Source organism: Anser anser (assembly GCF_964211835.1).
Source record: "Anser anser genome assembly, chromosome: 1".
In the NCBI taxonomy this organism is placed as follows: domain Eukaryota; kingdom Metazoa; phylum Chordata; class Aves; order Anseriformes; family Anatidae; genus Anser; species Anser anser.
The window spans coordinates 44,527,070-44,547,709 of NC_139720.1; the positions used below are offsets into that span (position 1 = coordinate 44,527,070).

Sequence of the window (20,640 nt, forward strand, 5' to 3'; positions counted from 1 at the left end):
TGTCCCAAATTTTTCAGGCTATAAAATGGCAACAATGCAAATACACTAGTGCAGAACCAGCACATCTGCTCAACACATTCCTTTCATGTTACTGCATGCATAACTACAGCACAGTATGTTATGAAGTTAGCAATACTGTAATTTTGTTAAAATTTGCTATTTTAACAAGCCTAATATCTTCTGAGGTTTATCTGAGGGGGCAGATCAGATAAATATATTCTGATCTGGTTCCTATTTACAAATAACACCTCTTAAAAATTCACATAAAAGCACTTGTGAATGCACATTTATACTAAAAGATACATGGTTAACAGTTCAGCATCCAGGATTTTGAACAGCTTTGCCATCTCAAAAAGATGACTGTTTAAACCACAACCAGGATAATTAAGTTCCTTCAAAATACTGTGAAGCCAAAAAAAACCAAACCCACACAAACCAAAAGAAACCCACACCACTGGTATACTCCACCTTCTTAATTTTGCACCCTTTTAGGGGTGGGCTCACAGTAGTGCTATGCCCCCATTTGCATCAACTGATGTCGCTACAGAGACAAAAAACACAGTAGCAGAACAGTGGGGGATTGCAACCAAAAAAAAAAAACCCAACAATAGCAAAGAGAACACTCTAATATTAGAACACTAGTATTTTTAGAGTCTTCAGTTTAACCTATGCAAACATTTTACAATAATTGTTAGTTAACATTCCTTCCAATGACAGTGACCCCAAATAATTACATCAAGAAGTGACTTCCAGGCTTCCCAAAAAATGCCTCTTCAATTTTTATCTAATACAACTGGCATATTGCCAAGGTGGGGGCTGGGCACCTAAGTGGAAAAAATTACTTTAAAGGCCTCGGAAACATTAATTCAGAAAACGAGTTGCTTCTCTTACCTGATGAGAACTTGACACGTGCCAAATGAACTTCCTCCTGTGGGAAAGCCACTGACACGCAGCTCATTTGCATAAGTAGCATGAGCTACAAGTAGGCTTCCAGGTCAGCCATCTTGATACTCAGATCTTGTTTTGTTTACACAGCAGCATAAGTGCTATTTTCCATCCAGCTATGCTGTTGTACCTCCCAGCCAGTAGCCTACAGCAGCTTGTTGCAGCACACAGGAACTCCCACTCCCCCACACAAGTGAATGAAGGTGTCAGGAGTGTCACTGCAGCTCACTAAGCATGCCACAGCCTCCAAGGGAACGTTGCAACTGCAAGTGTCCACAGTCAGAACTCTTTGTGCTGCCTTCTGTGCTGCCAACTATTTAGCACTGCAGCAACTATGTGCAGCGAGGTACCTCCCACATACCACACGGTAGTACCAACGAGCATAAATTTATTACAGCCCAGCATAAGACAGCACACTAAAACCAAGAAGCGAGCTGAAAATCTCCGCCGTGTTTTCACACACTAGCGATCTAACCACACCGAGGTTCCCTTGTATGCCTTTCCAAATTCATCGGTGTGGCTTGCTCTGCCCAGAAACCAGACTGCTCCTGCAATCCCTGCAAGGGAAACTCCAGGACACATGTTCCTTGCTGCCGAGGCAGAGCCAGACTGCAGTTACAGCTAGCTGGCGCCAGTGAAAATTTACATAAAGGGGGCCCCAGTTCAAGAGGGAGCTGCAGCAAGATGCTGCCAGGCAAGGCTCCCCCCCGGCCCCCAGAGATGGCCACGAGTTCTAGAATACGGAGGCTACCTATCTGCTTACTGACAGTCCAGAGCCATGCCAAAAGTCAAGTGGTAATCGCAGTGTTTATAAAAACTGTCAGTGGTCTCTGACAAAGAAATGCCCCCTTGAAACAGGTTCCTAGCAGAACTGCAGAACACTGCACTGGTCAGGAAGGTTTTGGTAAGCATTTTATAGTGATTTGCATAACGCTGAATAAATGGCTATGCACATGCAATCAGCTTCTCTGTAACTGGTATTTCCAATAATTCACAGCCTACCAATAACAATGAACTGTAGCCTCCGAAGTAGAGCAATCCGGTTTTAACCTACTGACAACAGGTAACGTGTTTGGCCATTTCGTTTAATTTACTGTTAACACTTCACTCACCCCCAGCCCACCCCCCTTCACCAGGCAGGTGGAGCTGTGGGCTTTCTCTCCAACTACCTAAAAGGGTATACTGACAGGTAGAGAGAGAAGCTCAGAGTTCAGCCTTGCTCCAACTTCAAATAGTTAATTTCTTAATTCTTGCCTTTTTCACTTCCAGTCATAAGTCCCATTATATTAACAAACAAGTTATATTTTACAAATGTCTACTCTAAAACTCACCTTACTTTCTGGGGAAAAAAAATAAACCAGGCTTTGTTTACTATTAAATGTGTTTATGTAAAAGATGAATCATTATCCAATACCTTCCCCTCCACATTTGTAGCCTTATGAGAAACTCCTAGCATATGACACAACTCAAGGCAAATAAATATACCATTTATTATACTGCTTATAAATATGAATTTGCAAACGCTAAAAAAAATAAGTTAAACCACAGTAGTGTTGGGCTATGCATCTAGCAACGCTGCTGTACTTGCAGCATTGCACCATTCAGTGGTATACACAGGGAAGAGGAAAATGATGGAGATAAATGCCTGCAATTTGAGTAGGACAAAGGCAGAGCCACCACAGGACCAGGAAAGCCTGCTTTGTGCTCCTGGCCTCTTTTGTTGCCCCCATTGCTTCTCTTCAGGATGCTAACAGTGTCGGGGATATATATAATCCAATTACTCTGAATGTCCCTTTTCCACCGTGGAATTACAATTTGCTGTATGGCTGGTTCTAGGTTATTTCAGCATAATGCAGTTTGCTTATCATAACATCACAAAGACTCCAACTTCATGTCAAAGTATTTAGTAATGCAAATTATTCTTTTTTGGTTGTTACAATTCAGGCTCAGATGTCGTGTCCAAAAACCTGAAGTGATGTGCAAAGCAACAACTGATATTCTCCCACAATGACTGTCACAATTAGACACAATTAGTAACAACCATTAACCATGTAAGTGATCTGGTGTTACCTGTCTATTATTTCACGTGCATCTTTTGATTTATATTACTTTCAGACAGATTTGTGTAAGTTAACACATTTAAGCACTGTGCAGAATACATCTTTCAGTGATGCTTTTGTCATTTGCCGAATGAGTCATCAGCTGAACAGGCTCAGTACTTGGAAATAAAGGGCACCAATGCTGCCTTAAAAAAACCACACATACGGAGGCAAAACCTGAGCCTTGCGTTACCTACATGAAGTTACACACACCAGCTCTACTGCCTTACGCACAAATTCCAGCACAACACTACCATCCTCAACACTGAAAGAGACAGTATGAAGTCAGATCCTTGACTCGGTGCGTTTCTCGTCTCCACTCCAGTCCTCTCAGGGAAATCCGGTCCGGAGCTTGCAGGCAGCCCCGCGGCCGGGTTCTCCAGCTGCTGCCTGGGGGCGGCACCACCCCGCTTCCAGAACGTTCCGGGTGACGTCACGCCCACTCCCGCTGCTCTGCCGCCTTCCCTGCGCCTTGCTGCGCGGCCGGCTAGGGCAGGGGCGATTTTCAGACGCGGCGCGTTTCCACGCGGCGGGGTCACCGTCCAGAAACGCGCAGGCGGGCTGCCAGGAGCAGGGCGGGCCGCCAGGAGCAGGGCGGGCCGCCTGGTCGGCACGGGCCCGCTGACAGGGCTCGCAGGGCCCTGCCGCGCCTCGCAGCCCGGGCGGGCCGAGTCGGCCGCAGAACATGCACGGCCGCCATTTTAGGGTCTTCCAAAGGCAGAGGGCGGCTTTGGTGGTGGTTGCTGGTTTTGTCTTTAAGTGTCAGAGTGACACTGGAGAAAAAAACATAATCATAGTCCCTTCCATTCTCCATGGATTGCCATTACAAAATAAATAAATAAAATGATTGTTTTTCGTACATTCAATACAGTATGTTAAAAAGCTTCTACTACTTCGCGTACTCAAAGCCGGTCTCCCGGTCTTTTCCTCATACATGCACACACAGTTTTCTAGCCTGTGATCAGAAAGGACCTCAAACAGCAGATGTTACAGTCAAAAGTAATAAGACCAGTTGTCTTGAAAGTAATTATTAGCTGTATGGTTTCAGTTGGTACATATGTTAGACAATATTCTCATTTTAAATGTCATAGTTGATACATGTCAGAAAGGTACAGAAAAAAATCTACAAAATGATTTGTGTAAGCATTTCGTAGGCAAACTTTGTCTTAAAAAGAGTAAAAACATCATGATGAAACCTGTCTTTAGTAACTCAAAAGAAAAATAAGGGGAAAAAAATCACAGAACAAGGGAAAACTCTTTAGGCAGCACATATGCGGCCCAAAACATCCCTTTTCCCTCTGACTTTGCCTTTTTTTCCAAAGCATGAAACTGAACACTCATGTAACAGCCAGAATCTTGGTAGCTCCCTAACCTTCCTTGAGTTAGTCTTTGGACAGCACAGAAAATTGTGCTCATTGCTGTAATATGGAACCACCTGTCAAATCACATGCTTATCTTAGCCAGTATGGTTTACTTCAAGATATTTTACAGCAGAAGCCTGTGGCAATAGAAGGAGCAGGAAAGGCAGGACTAACACTAGTTGTATCTGCTTTTCTACTATATAAAAGGGGTTAGAAAGCACTTAAAACAAGAAACGTTCAGGCTGCACCACAGTAAAATGTTGTGTTCCCTTTGTTTCAGAAAAGTAAAATACTGGTTGACTCCTTAGCAACCACAGAGAAGAAAAAAAGTCATATTTTACTCAAATTTACATGGTCTTTTAAAAATTTATTTACTGAATACTGAAAAACGGGAAGGCCTAAACATGCAAGTCAAGATGATGCAGGAAAAAAAATACATATTTTGTTTAACTCATAAATCCTTTAAAGACACTAAATTCTGGAGAAAACCACAGTAAATTTTACAGCTAAAAATAAACTTGGATTTTAACTATTCCAGGATAATCATGATGTGATTAAGTATTTAAGATTAAAAACAGTTTTTAGTACTCCACAACCATTTAGTTCTACTACTTAAAGAACCAATCTAGTCAGCTGTTTGAAAGTGATTTGCATAGATTAAGGAGTATTGCATTAATTCAGCAATCCATTCCAGTTTGGTTTGAATCCTGCCTGAGATTGTTTTCTCCCAGAATATCTTCTTAAATAGAAGACGCAGCTGTGCAACTTCAGACAATTCTGAGTTTTAAGAATATAAAAAATAACCAAGCCATGTTAGAATAGTTCCAAGCAGCTACAATTTAGGAAGCATTTGTATGTTCATTTGCTACATGAAGCACAAATGGAAAAGTAGAATAGTTTTCTTGAATACACCACTTGGAGAAAAAAAATATAAACTCCTTCAGTGTTGCACATTTCTCTTGGAAACTCACATGTATTTGACACTGCTACCCTATTCAGAGTTTGTTTATTTCTGGAAGCCTACCCTTCAAGTTCAGGTATCAACAGTACAAAACTAATTGTTCTAGAATGCAGCAGGTCTCTGAAGTGGAGAATCTGACAACACATCTCACATTTAAAATGCACAGCAATCAATTCAGTTAAAGCTGATAATTCATTACGCACAACTGTTTCTAATATAAGTCATACACATAATTTATATATTTAATAAATGTGTATCTTTGTATTCTTTAGAGTGCAGTGTTCACATGCAAGTAAATCAAATGTTTTTTGTTCGTTCTTCAGTAGTCAAAAAGGCAACTATTAACAACATTGGACAGAGAAGAAGAGAGTCATATTGACAGTTACCAGTGTGTTCTGCACACCAACCATTACTGTATACTTGAACTTCTGAAAACAGGAATGTGTTCCATGTTAACACAGGTTTCAAAACTCACCATACTTTATGCATTCCAACGCCCACTTTAGGGACGGAAAAAAAAGAGAATCATCCAAACAAAAAACCCCAACCACATCACACACCCACACATCTCACTACAACAGAAACACACTATGCCTCCCTGCTGGGCCAGTCATTTCCTACAGCACTTCCAAGAATGATGTTTTTCAAAATGGCCTGTTAGAAAGTAAACCAAAGAACAAAGGAAAAGTCAAACACTGCAGAGCTGAGGAGAGCTTTCCTCTGAACCCTGGCAATCTCTCCGGGCATCGTGCTTTCTGTAAAATGGGAATAACCTTACTTGGGTCATAGAAAGTTCTGGGTTTTTTTGGGTGCCAAAAAAGGCACTAAAAGAATTGCATGAAAGACACAGTGTACATGTACGTTACTGTACTCAAATCTAATACATGTGAAGAACTACTCCTTAACAGTGAATGTCAAAAAATCAGCCACTTTCCCTTTTCATGTTCCCATGAAAGAGGGGTTAACAAAAAAAACCATCAGAATCAATAGTGCTTGACAGCTTTCACACATATGTATGGAAACATACGTTTTAGACAAAATTTTGTGCCCTTCAGTGACTACCACGTAGGACTTCAGTTGTCTTATCATAAAGAACGAATTGTTTTTCCTTGCTTCAAGCAATGACTTATTAACATCTGGAATTAATCAGCAACAATAACTGACTAAAACCATATAAACAAACCTCAGTAATCATTTTTAAGACAGGGGTCAGGATGACTTGACTCAGTATCTTGTAAGAAATCAAAAAGATTGTTTGGGGGATGGGAAGCAGGAAATCTCATTACGTTATGAATATGCACTTATTAAATGAGGCACTCTTTAGCAAAATAAGTAGAATTTGTTGTCCAACTTTTCAGACATTTGGAAGTGCCCAGCTGATTTCAGTATCTTACCTACCTTCTTAACCACTAAAAATGACTATGAAGTAAAAACTGCCGTAAGTCAAGACCACTGAACAAAATTCCACTAGCAATAAGTAATAAGACTACCTACCTAATTGCATTTCAGCATCACCTGTGATTGTACATTTGCATTATTTCTATCACTGACTTGTTACCCTAACGCAGGGAGGCCCTATGACCACTTACAGATTTACAGTTAGCTGAAGTCAACAATCAACTTAGCCTTAAATTCCTGACTCACTGACTTCTTTACTATTTTATTTCTTACACCAAATACACAGGTAGACATGCAACAACATCTTCTGAAAACCTGATAGTGCACTATCTGTTCAAAATACTTTGTTTCTTCAGAAGACTGTACTGCCATTACCACTACAAGATCTATGCAAGAACGTTTTTAAAGACTAATTTAACCACCAAGTGCTTTGTTACAGAATATGCTAAAAGCACCAGGTCAATGTGCAAAAATACTGAGGAAGAAGTAAACTTTCAGGCATTAATATAGACTTTCACAACCTTTGCACTAAGTTCAACTTCAGACAGGAAAATATTATTAACTATATACTGATGAGTTATCCAGCTCTTCTGCTGCTCCTAATATGTTTGTGGAGAACTTCAAATAACTCCCTATATAATTACTGTAAAATTAACACGTGTCTAGCTTAAGACCCCATGAAGATCTTAGTTAGGTATTTAAGACAAACTCCAAAAAAGAAGATAAGTGAGTCATGAGGAAAAACGTCTTAACCTCCTCCTCCTGCATTGTTCTCCCCCTCCCCAATGGAAAAAAAAATCTGAGCACTGCTTTTCTCCCAGCTTCATGCCCCTGGATGCCAACACCTACCAACCAACAACCTTTTAATGAGCATCAAGCATGACAAATAGCTAGGCCTCCTTTAACCAGTAACATGCACAGGAAATGCCTAGGTCACATGAAGCCACCAGTATTTTGAAACTCAGATTTCACCTAAGAAATGAAAGAACAATTTAACTTGAAACTTTCACTGTATTTTTTGCAGTACTTCTACAGGATTTATGCTACTATGATTGTTGAATAGCAAATAACTGGTACCTGCAAAACGGTTAACATTTACATGATCATCACTATCCAAATGTATTTACTTAGGTTTTGTAGTTCTCATTTAACATTTGGGAAAAAATTAACATGTTGAAAATATGGTATCAAATGTAAATCTAGCCACTCAATTACAAAAGCGCAATTAAGTTCATAAAGAATTTATTTTAGGTGTTAGTTAAACCATGTTTTTGAGAAAGGGCAGCATGAAGTAAGAGCTCTTCTGGCCTGGTAAGGAAGCAAGCCAAAATTAAATCATTTGTTTAACAAGACATGCAGGTATGACCTCTGACCTCTCCTGTCCCACCCAATCTACTCTGTAACTGAGAAAGGATAGAGGTCTGGGAATTAATTCAGGGAAGGGGGGGGGGGGGGGGGAGAGAGGGGGAAACCACGCCCTCCTGCTGACAAAAAAAAAAAACAATTCTTTAAGGTATTTTATACAGGTTAGAATTCTGACATTTTGGTTGAACAAAATTTGTAATTGTTTCTCAGCAAAGCAGAGCTAGTGCTTACCTCCAAGTTCTGAAGCATGTGGTGCCAACGGCTCTGCTCATTTGCATACAGTCAAGCTAAATGCTGCAATGAAGAACACTTCGGCAGCCATTTTGAAACTGCACTGTCTCAGCTGCACTGAAAACGTGGTTAAGATGGCTGCACTGTGCACTCAAGACCAGCCATTCAGTGACAACTCAGCAGTGGATAAGACATTTATGCAGCAGAGCACCTCCCTCTTTGCCACACTGCAACAAACGGCACAGGGAGAGGAAGGCCAGAGAAATGGGTTTTTAGGCAGAAAATGGTTAACGCATGGCTGCAACATTGCAGCTACTGAGAGCACCACTGGCAAAGAGAACAGAAAATAAACAAAAACCCATTAGATATTAAGGGAGGCAGCCTTGCTAGGCCTGCAGTTAGGATTTGTATCACATACTTCAAATCTTCCCTAACTCCAGGCAGTTCAGAATCCACTTCACATATTAACAGCCATAGATAGAGCCACTTCATGCCTAGAACTGACAAACATTAGGGCATACTTTTCAAGAGTAGCCTCATTTCAATCCTTTAAACAAAAGGAAAGTGACAACAAAAACAAATACCAAACTATATCCATACCTTCATTTCAAAAGGGATGGTATTGTTAATTTTGAAATTCGAAATATTAGTTGTCCAATAAAAGTTTTACTTGGGAAAAACAAAAAAAGACAGTTTGCTTTAGAAATAAGGAAGCTAGAAAACCCCACAACTCAAGAACACTCAGGAACTTCAGTCACCACAGAAACCACATATCTAATTCTTTAAGTCATTCTTTTAAGTCATACAGTTCACCCTCCCCAAAGATCTAGAATCCCTTCAGCAATTTTTATTTTTTTTAATGTTTTTGTTTTTTAAATGCAAAGAAGTTTGTCCTTAAAGAACTGATTTGGGAACCTGGTGGGGGTGGTCATAGGAGGGGGAAGCGGAGTGCCAGATGAATGCACAATTTTAATGCAAGCTGAAGTTAAGGTAATAAGGTTCCCCTTTAGGTTTTGTTCATTAACGCCAATCATCTGCTGTCATACAGGCAACAGTGCATCAGATCTGGAGGGAGCGCTGCCATATCTGCCTTGCTGCATCACGTAACTTGTCCTCTAGAAAATCCAAATACAGCTCTTTTAAAAAAAAATGCAAGAGCAGATGGGGCTATCTTGAAAGAAATAAATGTTGATTTTTTTTTTTTTGTAAAGGTTAGGAAAATAGAGCATGCCCTCCATCCATTTTTCTATTAAAATATCTAAACTTATGTAACTGTGCATGTATCTGTTGCCAGTTGTAGCTGGTTATTTCAGGACTGATTAATCATGCCAGCAGTAGTTGTCTGATGTGCTCATCAGCAATAGTATTTCAAACTTAGTATGTTTGAATGCACTACCTGGCTAATACGAGGACAAAGGAAAAAGCATGAACACATGGATCCAAAGCACAACACAAGGGAGAGAACATCTAATACCTATAGTAAGCTACATTAATTATTATGTTCAGAGAATTAAATTAAAATATGCTTTAAGTTCAAATGCCCAAAAGACCAGTCTCTTAAGCAAAATTTTGAGGACTGGGGCACAATTTCATTACACACCAGACACTTGAAAATTACCTACTACACTGAAGCTTTTTTTGGTCAAGATCCATTACCACATCAAAATGAACTTTACAACAAATTCGAAAGAAATATTTTTGAATAACCAGTTATAACCCCAAGTTGTTTACTCTGAACTTTATACATAAAATGTCTTCACCTTACAGTGATTTACAATAACTTTTAACATTTCAAAACTCAAACTTACTATTTCATTTATGACAAATATGTTCACTTTGATTTCCACAGTAACAGACGTTTTAAATAGAAGAGAATTCTACAATTAGCACATCCACAACATTCCTAGATCAAAATCTGAGTTCTGATCTCCAGTCCTGGACATTCAACGTAAACCTAAGGGGGGTCTCCACTGGAACCCAAGAGCTACACTTGTGCAATACTGCATTCTCTAACATTTGGTCCTGGAGCTCTCTATATGGAAACTCAGTAACTTAAATAGGTTTGTATAGGCAAAACTACTTTGGCCTATTTGAAAAAAAATAAAATAATAAAAAAAAGAGAGAACGCTTCCCTCTGACCCATAGAAAACAGAATCCATGTCACATACTACATGCAGTCAGTCACCTCATCAGAAAACTTCACAAACACAGAGGTGCTGACATGTTAACAAATACACCCAGTCTCAAGAAATCTAACCAAATGCTAAGGAACCATATGCATGTACTCAGACTTCATTTCAGCATACTTAACTCCACAGGCATATTTTTAAATAATTAAATAATTAATTATTTAAATAATTATTTTTAAATATTAGCCAAATTGAATATTAAAATAAAATCAGATACTTAATTAAACATCAAATTGAGATCTGAATAATGCATTTGTGAATACTTTGGTCAAGGAACCAAGAAGTGAATCCATATTAATACACAAATGCTATGTAAGTGTGAGATTGCAACTTCTTATTGCTACTTTGGGTAGCATCTATACAGGTTCTCCAAAACTCATAAATAAATGTGGAAATCAGGCATTTTTAAAAGGATCTGAAATTGAATTTTAACTTGTTACCTCATACGTTTACATTTATCTTACGCACACAATAAAAACTCCCAACATTCATAATTCTGCCATCTTTTAATGACGAGACAACCCACTGAAGTACTATTTCAGCAAGTTCAATTATTCTAGTCACAAGTTAATTTCTAAAATGGAGCTTCCCTTTTCCAACCTTATCATGAACATCAAACAGGAAACTCAGAGAACTGTAGCCTGTCATTTCCCTGTTTCCTTCCTTACAAGGAAGTAATACAAGCAGGCACTCCCCTCCCCCCTAATGCCATTATGTAGGGTCAGATTTTACACTATGGCTCCGACCCTAAAGAATCAATTGATAAGGCAGAAAATTACAGATTTTCAGACGGGGTTTTTTAAGTTTTCACATTATAATGTCAGCAAAAAGAAGCCAAAGCACAAAACCATTTATTTTGCTGAAGTTGTAGATCTAAAGATCAGTCTACTACACATCATCCACACTTCTCTGGGCACAAAATACACCTCATCCATATTATTTACCCTCTTCTTTTGAGTAGTATCTTTATTAAGTGAACAAAACAATTCCTCCACTTAATGAAGTACACATCTGATTTAAAGTTTCAGTGGACCATCTACTAAAACCCTCCCTTATGCCTGTATTTACACAGTCAAGTAGACTAACACAAGAAGAAAATCACAGAGAACTGCAAGAACTTGGTAGATTAAAGTTACTTTAACTACTGTATGGGGGGGAGGGGGGTGGGGGTGGAAATCCATGACGACCATAAGACAAGGAACACTAGAGTCAGGAAAAGTCAAAGTTTGCACAACATCCAAGTTCTTCCTGCAAGTCCAAACCACTTGATGGTAGGACCAATGAAGGAAACATTTAACATAGTCAGCAAGTGTGTATGCCAATGTGCTAGTTTTCTAAAAACACTTTGAAATGTTTTTTAAAAAATATTAGTGCGCAATGTTTATGCAAGAGTGCCTTGTGGAAACTGCAGTAGAATCACAGAATCATTCAAGTTGGAAGAGACCTCTAAGATCACCTAGTCCAACCTCTGACCTAACACTAACAAGTCCTCCACTAAACCGTATCACTAAGGGCTACATCTAAACGTCTTTTAAAGACCTCCAGGGATGGTGACTCAACCACCTCCCTGGGCAGCCCATTCCAATGCCTAACAACCCTTTCAGTAAAGAAGTTCTTCCTAACATCCAACCTAAACCTCCCCTGGTGCAACTTCAGCCCATTCCCTCTCGTCCTGTCACCAGGCACGTGGGAGAATAGACCAACCCCTACCTCGCTACAGCCTCCTTTAAGGTACCTATAGAGAGCGATGAGGTCTCCCCTGAGCCTCCTCTTCTCCAGGCTGAACAAGCCCAGCTCCCTCAGCCGCTCCTCGTAAGACTTGTTCTCCAGACCCCTCACCAGCTTCGTCGCCCTTCTCTGGGCTCGCTTGAGCACCTCGATGTCCTCCTTGTAGTGAGGGGCCCAAAACTGAACACAGTACTCAAGGTGTGGCCTCACCAGAGCCGAGTACAGGGGGACAATTACTTCCCTAGCCCTGCTGACCACACTGTTTCTTAATAGGTTGGAGACAACTGTGGAAGAAATTTCCTGTCATGGCAGGTGTCTTTTTTTTGTTATTATTAAACATATTGCTTCTTTATGGTATTGTGAAATTGAAGATAACGCAAAGGACGGCACAAAATGACAGCATTGCAAATATACTGGTTATTTTAACAGCTAGATGAAATACTTCTGTTCATGTCATTCATATACCTCTGCATTAAGTGAGTTTTCTCTAGAAGAGAAAACCTTTTTCTGTATTAAAAACATAAGAAGTAAACTGTACTGGTACACCTAAGTATCATAATAAATAAAGTTAAGTAAATTAGATGGCTGTCTGCAGAATAATTCTTAAGACCTCCTGTGATTTGATGTTTATTCCTGGAAGAAATAAGAGCTGATACTCATCAGTACAGTTTTTAGACATTTATAACATACACATCTCAAAATCAAACATCGTAAGGGGCAAAGCTAGTGGGTGTTTATTTTTTTAAATGTTGTTTAAGTTGCTTGTAAATCACAAAGGAACATCAAGGGCATTTATATGAACACATATGTATACACAGTATTCTGAATTGCTCCACAATGACATGATGAAAGCTTTCAAACAACTGAGGATCAGGCATTTATTTAATACCACATAGTTACTATTACGCCTTTAGCTACAACACCAAGGAATCCTTACTAAAAAAAGGCAGGGGGGAAGAGAAGTGAGGGGGAAGACCTGCTGTTACAAACATGGGCAGTTTTTTAAAGTAAATGTCAGTAATACTAAACAAGATAATGAGCATGCAACAGAAAAAAACAAAACCACGTTTCCTGCAAATTTGTAAACGCTATCTTGTTACTTTTTATCAGAGTAACCCCAGGTTATTATTGGTGCCTTATGGCACCAGGCAAGCATCTGCACCATACAGCCTGAAGTTGTATGCTAATGCAACAGCCTCCATACTGCTTTAACAGACAGTACCTATGTTCTGGCTGACCAGCTACTTATCACCCCAAAACAACGTGTTCCTGTGAGGTTCTCCATGCCTTTTACATCACTGGGGATAGTGGTAATCTCTCCTCACCCCAACTGCTTATTTTCACAAATTTGCTGGAATTAATTATCTTGGAGACCTACTACTGTCAGGTTTATTGACAACAATCAAGTCTTTCAAGAATTTTTGAGGACAGATCAATCGACAGACAATGATCACACAAAGCTGGGCTACCATACTAGAAGTGAGCAGGTTTCTGCTAAAGCCTGCGGGCTGTGACAATTAAAACATGTTTTGTCATGTACTTTTTGCAATTTTTTTTGCTTAAGAAACACATATATGTTAAATACCTATTTTATTAGTGGCACAGCTCAAGTACCGTTTAATAGCCTTTATGCACTTAAAAAAATTTCATGCAAGCATTCGTTTTTCACTAACAGCATTCTGGTTTTAGTGTCGAACGTAACCTCAGATGAAAACGTAAATAAAGCCATATAAAACTCCAGTGTAACTGCAATTCTACTGTCCATTTTGGGATTTTATAGTTTTACTGTATGTACACAAATAGTGAAAACAGACCATTAGTAGCAATCAGAAATAAAAACTACATTAACTAGAGCCAGAATATGCAACAGAAGTAAAAACAAAACTAGACCCATTCTAAGATAAATTATTAATGCATTCTGTAGATACAAGTACCAATACAGAAACTGGATCTCTAAAATTCATGACACTCAGTTTTATTATTTGATCTGTAGATTAAAAATGAGCTTGAATAATAAGATGCTTCCAGAAACCTAAAAACATCCTATACAAAATCGAGGATTTCCTGATTCCCATTGCTGCTGAAAGGGGAAGAAAGGAAAAAACAAGAAAGGTACAACACCTGAACACACTATAATCACAAAATAAAATCTCTCTGTAAGAATGAGAATTAAGATTCCAGAATATTACAGAAAATTTATATTTTGAAAAGATACTCAGAACTCAAAGGGTGACAAAAATACACGCTCCAGATAGTCCTGACTGAAAAACTCAAAGCTAAAATACTATACAGTTACTTTCTTTGCAATCAGCCACCAGGCTTTAACATCCAAAGCAAGGATGGAGCTGAAGGAATTTTAAATATGATGTATTACACAATTCTCTTCTGAACTTTATGCAGAGATTAAGACACTCCATAACTGTCCAATTTAACAAGAACCACTTGTATACAGAGATTGCTTTAGAGAAGAACCTATCTCTCTGCTTCTTAATGAGCTGTCAAAAAATAAGTAAATCAAAATTAAAAAAGAAAAAGAAAAACCACCACTACCCTATCCAAATACCAGATGAACAGTAAGGTAAGCCACTGGAGCTTGATAAACATTGTTTCCTGAGGTAGGATAGAAACAAGAGAGCATTTTTTTCATATGCTACAGGATATAGTGCACCAAATATAACTAAAATTCCTGACTTACAAACATACATTCTGAACACATCATTTGTGCTGGGCAGTTATCAGTTGCTGTGTATGTGTAGATAAGTCTCTCACAGTAACATCACATACTGAACAGGAGTAATAAAATAGTCCAAGCACAGTTGTAACTGAGAAACATTAACAATCTTAGATTTCACTACGTTTAAGAGAAACATACAAAATATATTGGGGAAAAGAAAAAAAAATAAAATTCACAAACCTTAATGGTTGTAAAATTTGCAACTCATTTTCCTCAGCTATTATCTCTTAGAAAAATTGTGATTCACATCTGTATCACTGAATTCATTGTGGAAATGACCTCACGATATAAACATGACTAGCACACAATATAGAAAAACACTAAGCGGAGAGCAAATAGGAAAAGATACATTGTTACAAACTAACACCAACATACTAATCAAATATCTTCTGGTCTTACTGTCCACATTTCATAACTAAGAGATTTTTGGCATAAATAAAATTCCTGACAGCACAGTAATAAAAAGTAATAAAAGCACAGTAACCCCATTAATATTTTTGCTATTATAAAAATTCTAGATTTGGGGAAATTTATGTTTTCTTATTTTGGAAGGAAAATATAACATCAGGTTTAATTAATTATTTTTCACCTTGGAAATATCTTCTATTTGTTACCAAAAAATGTCTTCTTCCAAAAATCATAATCAAGCACACTGAAAATTATGATTTAGTTACCAATTAAAATCGCTTACTAAAACAGGATTTTGAAAATGATTTTTAACATTTTAAACTGTTTGTTTCATAGAGATTCTGCAAAAATCAGTATTTAGAATTAAATTATTTTTATTCTTAGGTTGTTCAGGCTCTTGGCTAGAAAAATCACCTTCCCTGGTGGGGGGAGGGGGTATGCATTTGTCTATAGGAGACTATGTTCCCTGTCCTTGCATCCCAAATTCTGGAAGCATAACAATGGACCCTTTACAGGAAAAATAACATACTATAATTGATGCTGAGCTTCTACATATGTGAAATGGGCATAACAACGCAAGCTAAAGCAGGAGGTTTCAACAAAATATGGCATGTATGAATGTCTATTGGGATTAGCGTCTTACTGAAAACAGACTTCATAACGGATGGGAAATGAGATGTAAGAGGTCCCTCAATAACAGCATAAAAATGTCTGTTTTAATTGATCTATGTAAGTAGTGTATCCTACTATGAAACAGGTGTTAAGCACAACCAGTTTCAAGCCTATACAACATCCAAGATAGTCCTGTCAAATGAATTCATACAGCAAAACACAGAACTGTGCTACATTATCAGAAGCATCAGTTAAGCACTGCTACACTTGGTGGCAAGGTTGCAACTGATGAAAATACTTTTACTCTAAGCAAGGTAATAAGTATGCTAAACTGAAAATATAATTAAGAGAACATAAAGATCTCTTGATATTTTTTGAGAAAGAACACACAGTGAGCAGTTACTTATAAACAGTAACAAAATTTTCTGTATTTTAATTATTTGTTGTGTAACTAAAAATTTACTGCTATCCAAAATATGCAATACCATTCTTTTCTGGATTACATGTACATAAGAATTTAATTTGATGCTTCTGAAGCATATAAAATAGTAACATAACCGCCAATCTTGAGGAATAAATAGTGGGTTTAATTGCCATGATTCATGAATTGCACAAGTCCACATGAAAGCATTAGTGATTTCATTTTATGATGGTCCTGACAATCACCATTAGCCCCATTTCACTGATTTGAAAACTGAGAAATTGCCTATCCATGATCACATATCAAATAGCAGTTCTCTGTGTATTTTTCCTCCTCCAAAGAATTCTTAATGTTCAAGGCAATATCCTCTTTCATGCCTTCCCCTGGGACTGCACAAAACAATACCCAATCATAAAGCCTTACATATTTCTTACATTCTTATAAGTTTACCTCTGTATCAAGTTCATATTTAACTTTTAAATTTCAGATTTAAATGGACATTAAATACATCCTCTGTATTTATATATATATATATATATATATATATATATATATATTTGTAACTGTGATAATTTTAACTAGAAGAAACTGGTATAACAACTAATATCCCCAAATATATTCAAACTTAAAAGAAAATATTGTAGAAGCACACTGGCTGTGATCTTGCAGATGCAAATCCCAATAAATTTATTCATAATAATACTGCATTTATTTGTACAATCAGGGATATTGACCAAGTATAATATGTACTAACATACTCTTATTTCTGCCATTCGGACACCATGTTAAATAAGACATCCAAATGTACAAGTGTTATTTTTGTATGACTGCATGAAGGCTGCCGTTTTAAGCTCAACAATTTTTGCCTAAAACATTTGAGCTGTGCAACGTGCATCTCACCTCTTCATTTTAAGAGAATATTTTTCCCCATCAGCAATTCCATCCAATTTTTCCATCCAACAAGCCTATCTGTGATATTGTTACGTCAGCGTGATCGTTATGTTGCAGTTGTTTCACCATTACTACTATGCAACAAAATATTCTAATGGAGGCATTTCCATTGGATATTTGTCAAGGATTAAGCAATCAAGAATGCTGTACCTCAAACAGACCCCAATGCCACAGTAGTGACTAACTATCAATACAGTTTCAATATTCTAAACACTTAAGTTCAAAGAAAGTTAGAAGTTCACGTGTGCGTTCTTTACATCAGTATACTATTTATGCTTCCACCATTTTGTTTGACGCGGGCCTGCATGGCGGCCTCAAGTAGTAACTCTGGCCAAGTTCACTGAGGATATGACATAAATAACTTACGCACAACTGGGCCTGCTTTTTTAAATTTCCTCACTGAAACACGCGTATTTCCAGAAAACGAGCAAGCCCATTTGCTCCAGGAACGTCCAACTGAAATCCCACCCGCGCACACTGCATGCAGTAACACCGGATGCATTTTTCTCTTCGCTGTTTCCACTGCCCGCCCACCGCAGCGCTCAGCGTTGACGCCAGTGATGTCTTTCGAGGCCTTTCGGTAGGTGCAGGCGGCCGCTCCCCATTCCCACAGGGAGCCGGGAGGTGGTTTCGAGGCGCAGGGCGTGCTGCCATCGCACCCCGACGCTTGCCTGGTGCGGGCGCACCACAGCACCCCTACCTCACCTCACCTCACCTCGCCGTGCTTCGCCAAGGCACGCGCCAGACAGCGCTCGGGCTCCTGCCGGGTGTCGCCCAGCTCTCCGCGCCTCACGGCCGGGCGCAGCGCCCCACGCTCGCCCTGCCCCACGCCAGACCTACCTGCGAGCCGCGGCGGCCGCCGCGGGAGCCCCCGACGCGCAGGGGAGAGCGGCAGGCGCGCCCCCGCGCCACGCTCCCCACCTGCTGCCACCTCGGGGCGAAAACAGCAACGCGCATGCGCGCCGCCGCCTGCACTGGAGCCGCGTCACGTGCTCCCATGCAGTATGCGCGGAGCTGCGCTGCGCTGGCGAGCGGCTGCGCCGCGCGGCGCCTGTGCAGACCTGCAGCCCCGGAGCATGCGCACTGCCGCCGCCGCCGCCGCCACTACCACAGCGCGGGGCAGCGTTCCGCGCAAAGTGCTGCCGCTGCCCGGCCGCCGCGAGAACGCGCCCCGCCGCCCGCCGGGGCCGAGCAGTACCTGTGCCGCTGCGTTCCGCGGCAGTCCCCCTGCCTCAGCGTTCGGCCGCCAACGCCGCTGCCGCCTGCTCCGCCGCTGCCGCCGTAGATTCAAAATCGGAACCCGCTCCGGGCACCGACACCGCCTCCCCCCGTCGCACGCGCCGGGCCGTTATGCAAATGAGGCCCGTGTCCCCTCCCCTCTCCCCGCAGGCCCCGCCCCCTCCGCGGGCACGGGGGCCGGCAGCGAGGGCTGCCTCGGAGCCGGCCAATCGCCGGGCCGGCCATCTTGGCGGCATGCAAATGAGCCCCGGCGGTATTTAAATGAGCGCGTGGCTCCGCCCCTCGGCGGGCGGTTATCGGCGGTAACGCGCAGGGGCCCGCGGGCGCCCCGCAGACGCCGCTGCCAGGGGGCGCTGTCGCGGGGCCTGGCGGCAGGCACCAGGGGCAGCCCACCCGCAGCACACCCGCGCACCCCACGCTTGGCCCCCTCTCCCTCGGCTTCCCCCTACAGCTGCCGTGGGCTGTGTGGCCCTGGAGGCTCGCCGACATTTCTGGAAGCCAGCCCGAGGTCCGTTGGGCAACCCTGAGAGTAACTGGCGTTAGCCACTTCGTGCGGCGCTGGTGGCAGCATCAGTATCGGAGCATCCTTAACGGGGGCTGTGGTCCTGTGTGCTGTTGTGGGGTAACTTCAAGTTTTGTCTATGACAGGGAGTGACTGGCCAAAACACAGAGGGTGGGTTGGTTGGTTGGTTTTTAATAGCTAGCATTGAGTATCGAGAGTGTCAAGCAACCAAGCAGCGCTGCTGTCCATCTAAGGCACGTGGTTTATCCCAGGTGACCTGCAGGCCAAAGCCATAAGTGGCCATTTCCCACCTGCCCTCCATTTCTACCTAAGGAGAGGGTGGCAAAGCTCAGCACATGCTTTAGTTTTAGCCATGACTTAGCACGCTTTGTACTCAGCCAAAGGCAGAAGTGACTTGTCAAGAGCTAGTCTGTACCCCAAGGCACCGGTCAGTTCTAGTGGAGAGAACGGTGATTATATCCTTAGATAAGTACAAGAGTGTAGAAAAACTTGTAGTATTTTCAGAATAAGCGTTTACGTACTGCCTGGGTGGTAGTGTGGAGGCTCAAGTACCAGTCATCTACCAACCCTGTAATGGAGAGTCCCATTCCCTCTCTGTTAATGCCAGTAAAGCTCCCATGCTTCCTACTGAAGGCACAAAACAGTGGAAAATGGCATCTTGAGTTATCTGTTTCGAGAGAATGCTAAACGTGGAGTACGTTTTTGTCAGTCATACAAAACAGGCTGACCAACACAGTTCTGTGTTCCTCTACATTGTGAAACAGTACCTATGGCGTAGCCATTACACACATTCGTCAGCTGCGCTTGACAGATTAAGTGATAGTATGTTAAGATGCTGTCATTCCTGGTGGTTTGCCTGACCTCCCTGCTAAGTGCTTCCACTGACAGGGCCAAGATGGCAGAAAGGAATGTATCCGTGTGCCCATAAATTTGTGTAAACACATCTGCAGCAGTGCTTTATGCAGGTATACTAACCCTGGAACTTGAACCACTGAAGTGTGAATGTACATCTTAGTCTGCCATCTCTGGTACAGGCACAGCAATTTCTAACAGAAAGTGTGGCAGACACCTGAAACAGTAATTTCTTAAACTCTCGCAGCTAGTCTTTGAAAAATGTTGAATCTTCTGTGCTTTTACATGCAGACGGAGGCAAGCACTTCAGAAAGAAAAGGCTAGAACTATCCAGAAATGGGCAGTTACTAACCCTGCCTGTTGTACAACTTGAAATGTTGCTGCTGGTGAGCACTTTAGCAGGTCCATGCATATACATCCTTTGAGAGTCAATCAGGAGTGAAAGCTTTGTGGCTAAAAGATGCATGTCTTCAGAAGACTAGGTATTAATATAATAATCTCTTTGGATAACTGCTGGTGGCATTCCTAGTTTAGTATGGAAAACCTTAGAGCAACATAGTGTTTTATTGACGACAGTGCATTTCCTGTGCCTAAAGGGAGAATGAGGAAGGAGGCTTTGTCAC

The 20,640-nt window shown here is 40.9% G+C and overlaps 1 protein-coding gene across 8 annotated transcripts in view; it reads right to left on the reverse strand.

The window, feature by feature from the left end:
* ATF7IP (activating transcription factor 7 interacting protein) overlaps positions 1-18,858 on the reverse strand; it is a 109,123-nt gene extending 90,265 nt beyond the window's left edge. Inside the window, exon 1 of one of the 8 annotated variants that reach the window (XM_083844643.1) lies at positions 18,602-18,816. The gene's annotated coding sequence lies outside the window, so the exon portion shown is untranslated. Of the gene's footprint in view, positions 1-891; positions 1,615-18,243; positions 18,543-18,601 lie in introns of those variants that run through there. The other 7 variants (XM_083844644.1, XM_083844645.1, XM_083844646.1 and 4 more) reach the window with 7 other exon arrangements.
* Positions 18,859-20,640: the final 1,782 nt, after the last annotated feature.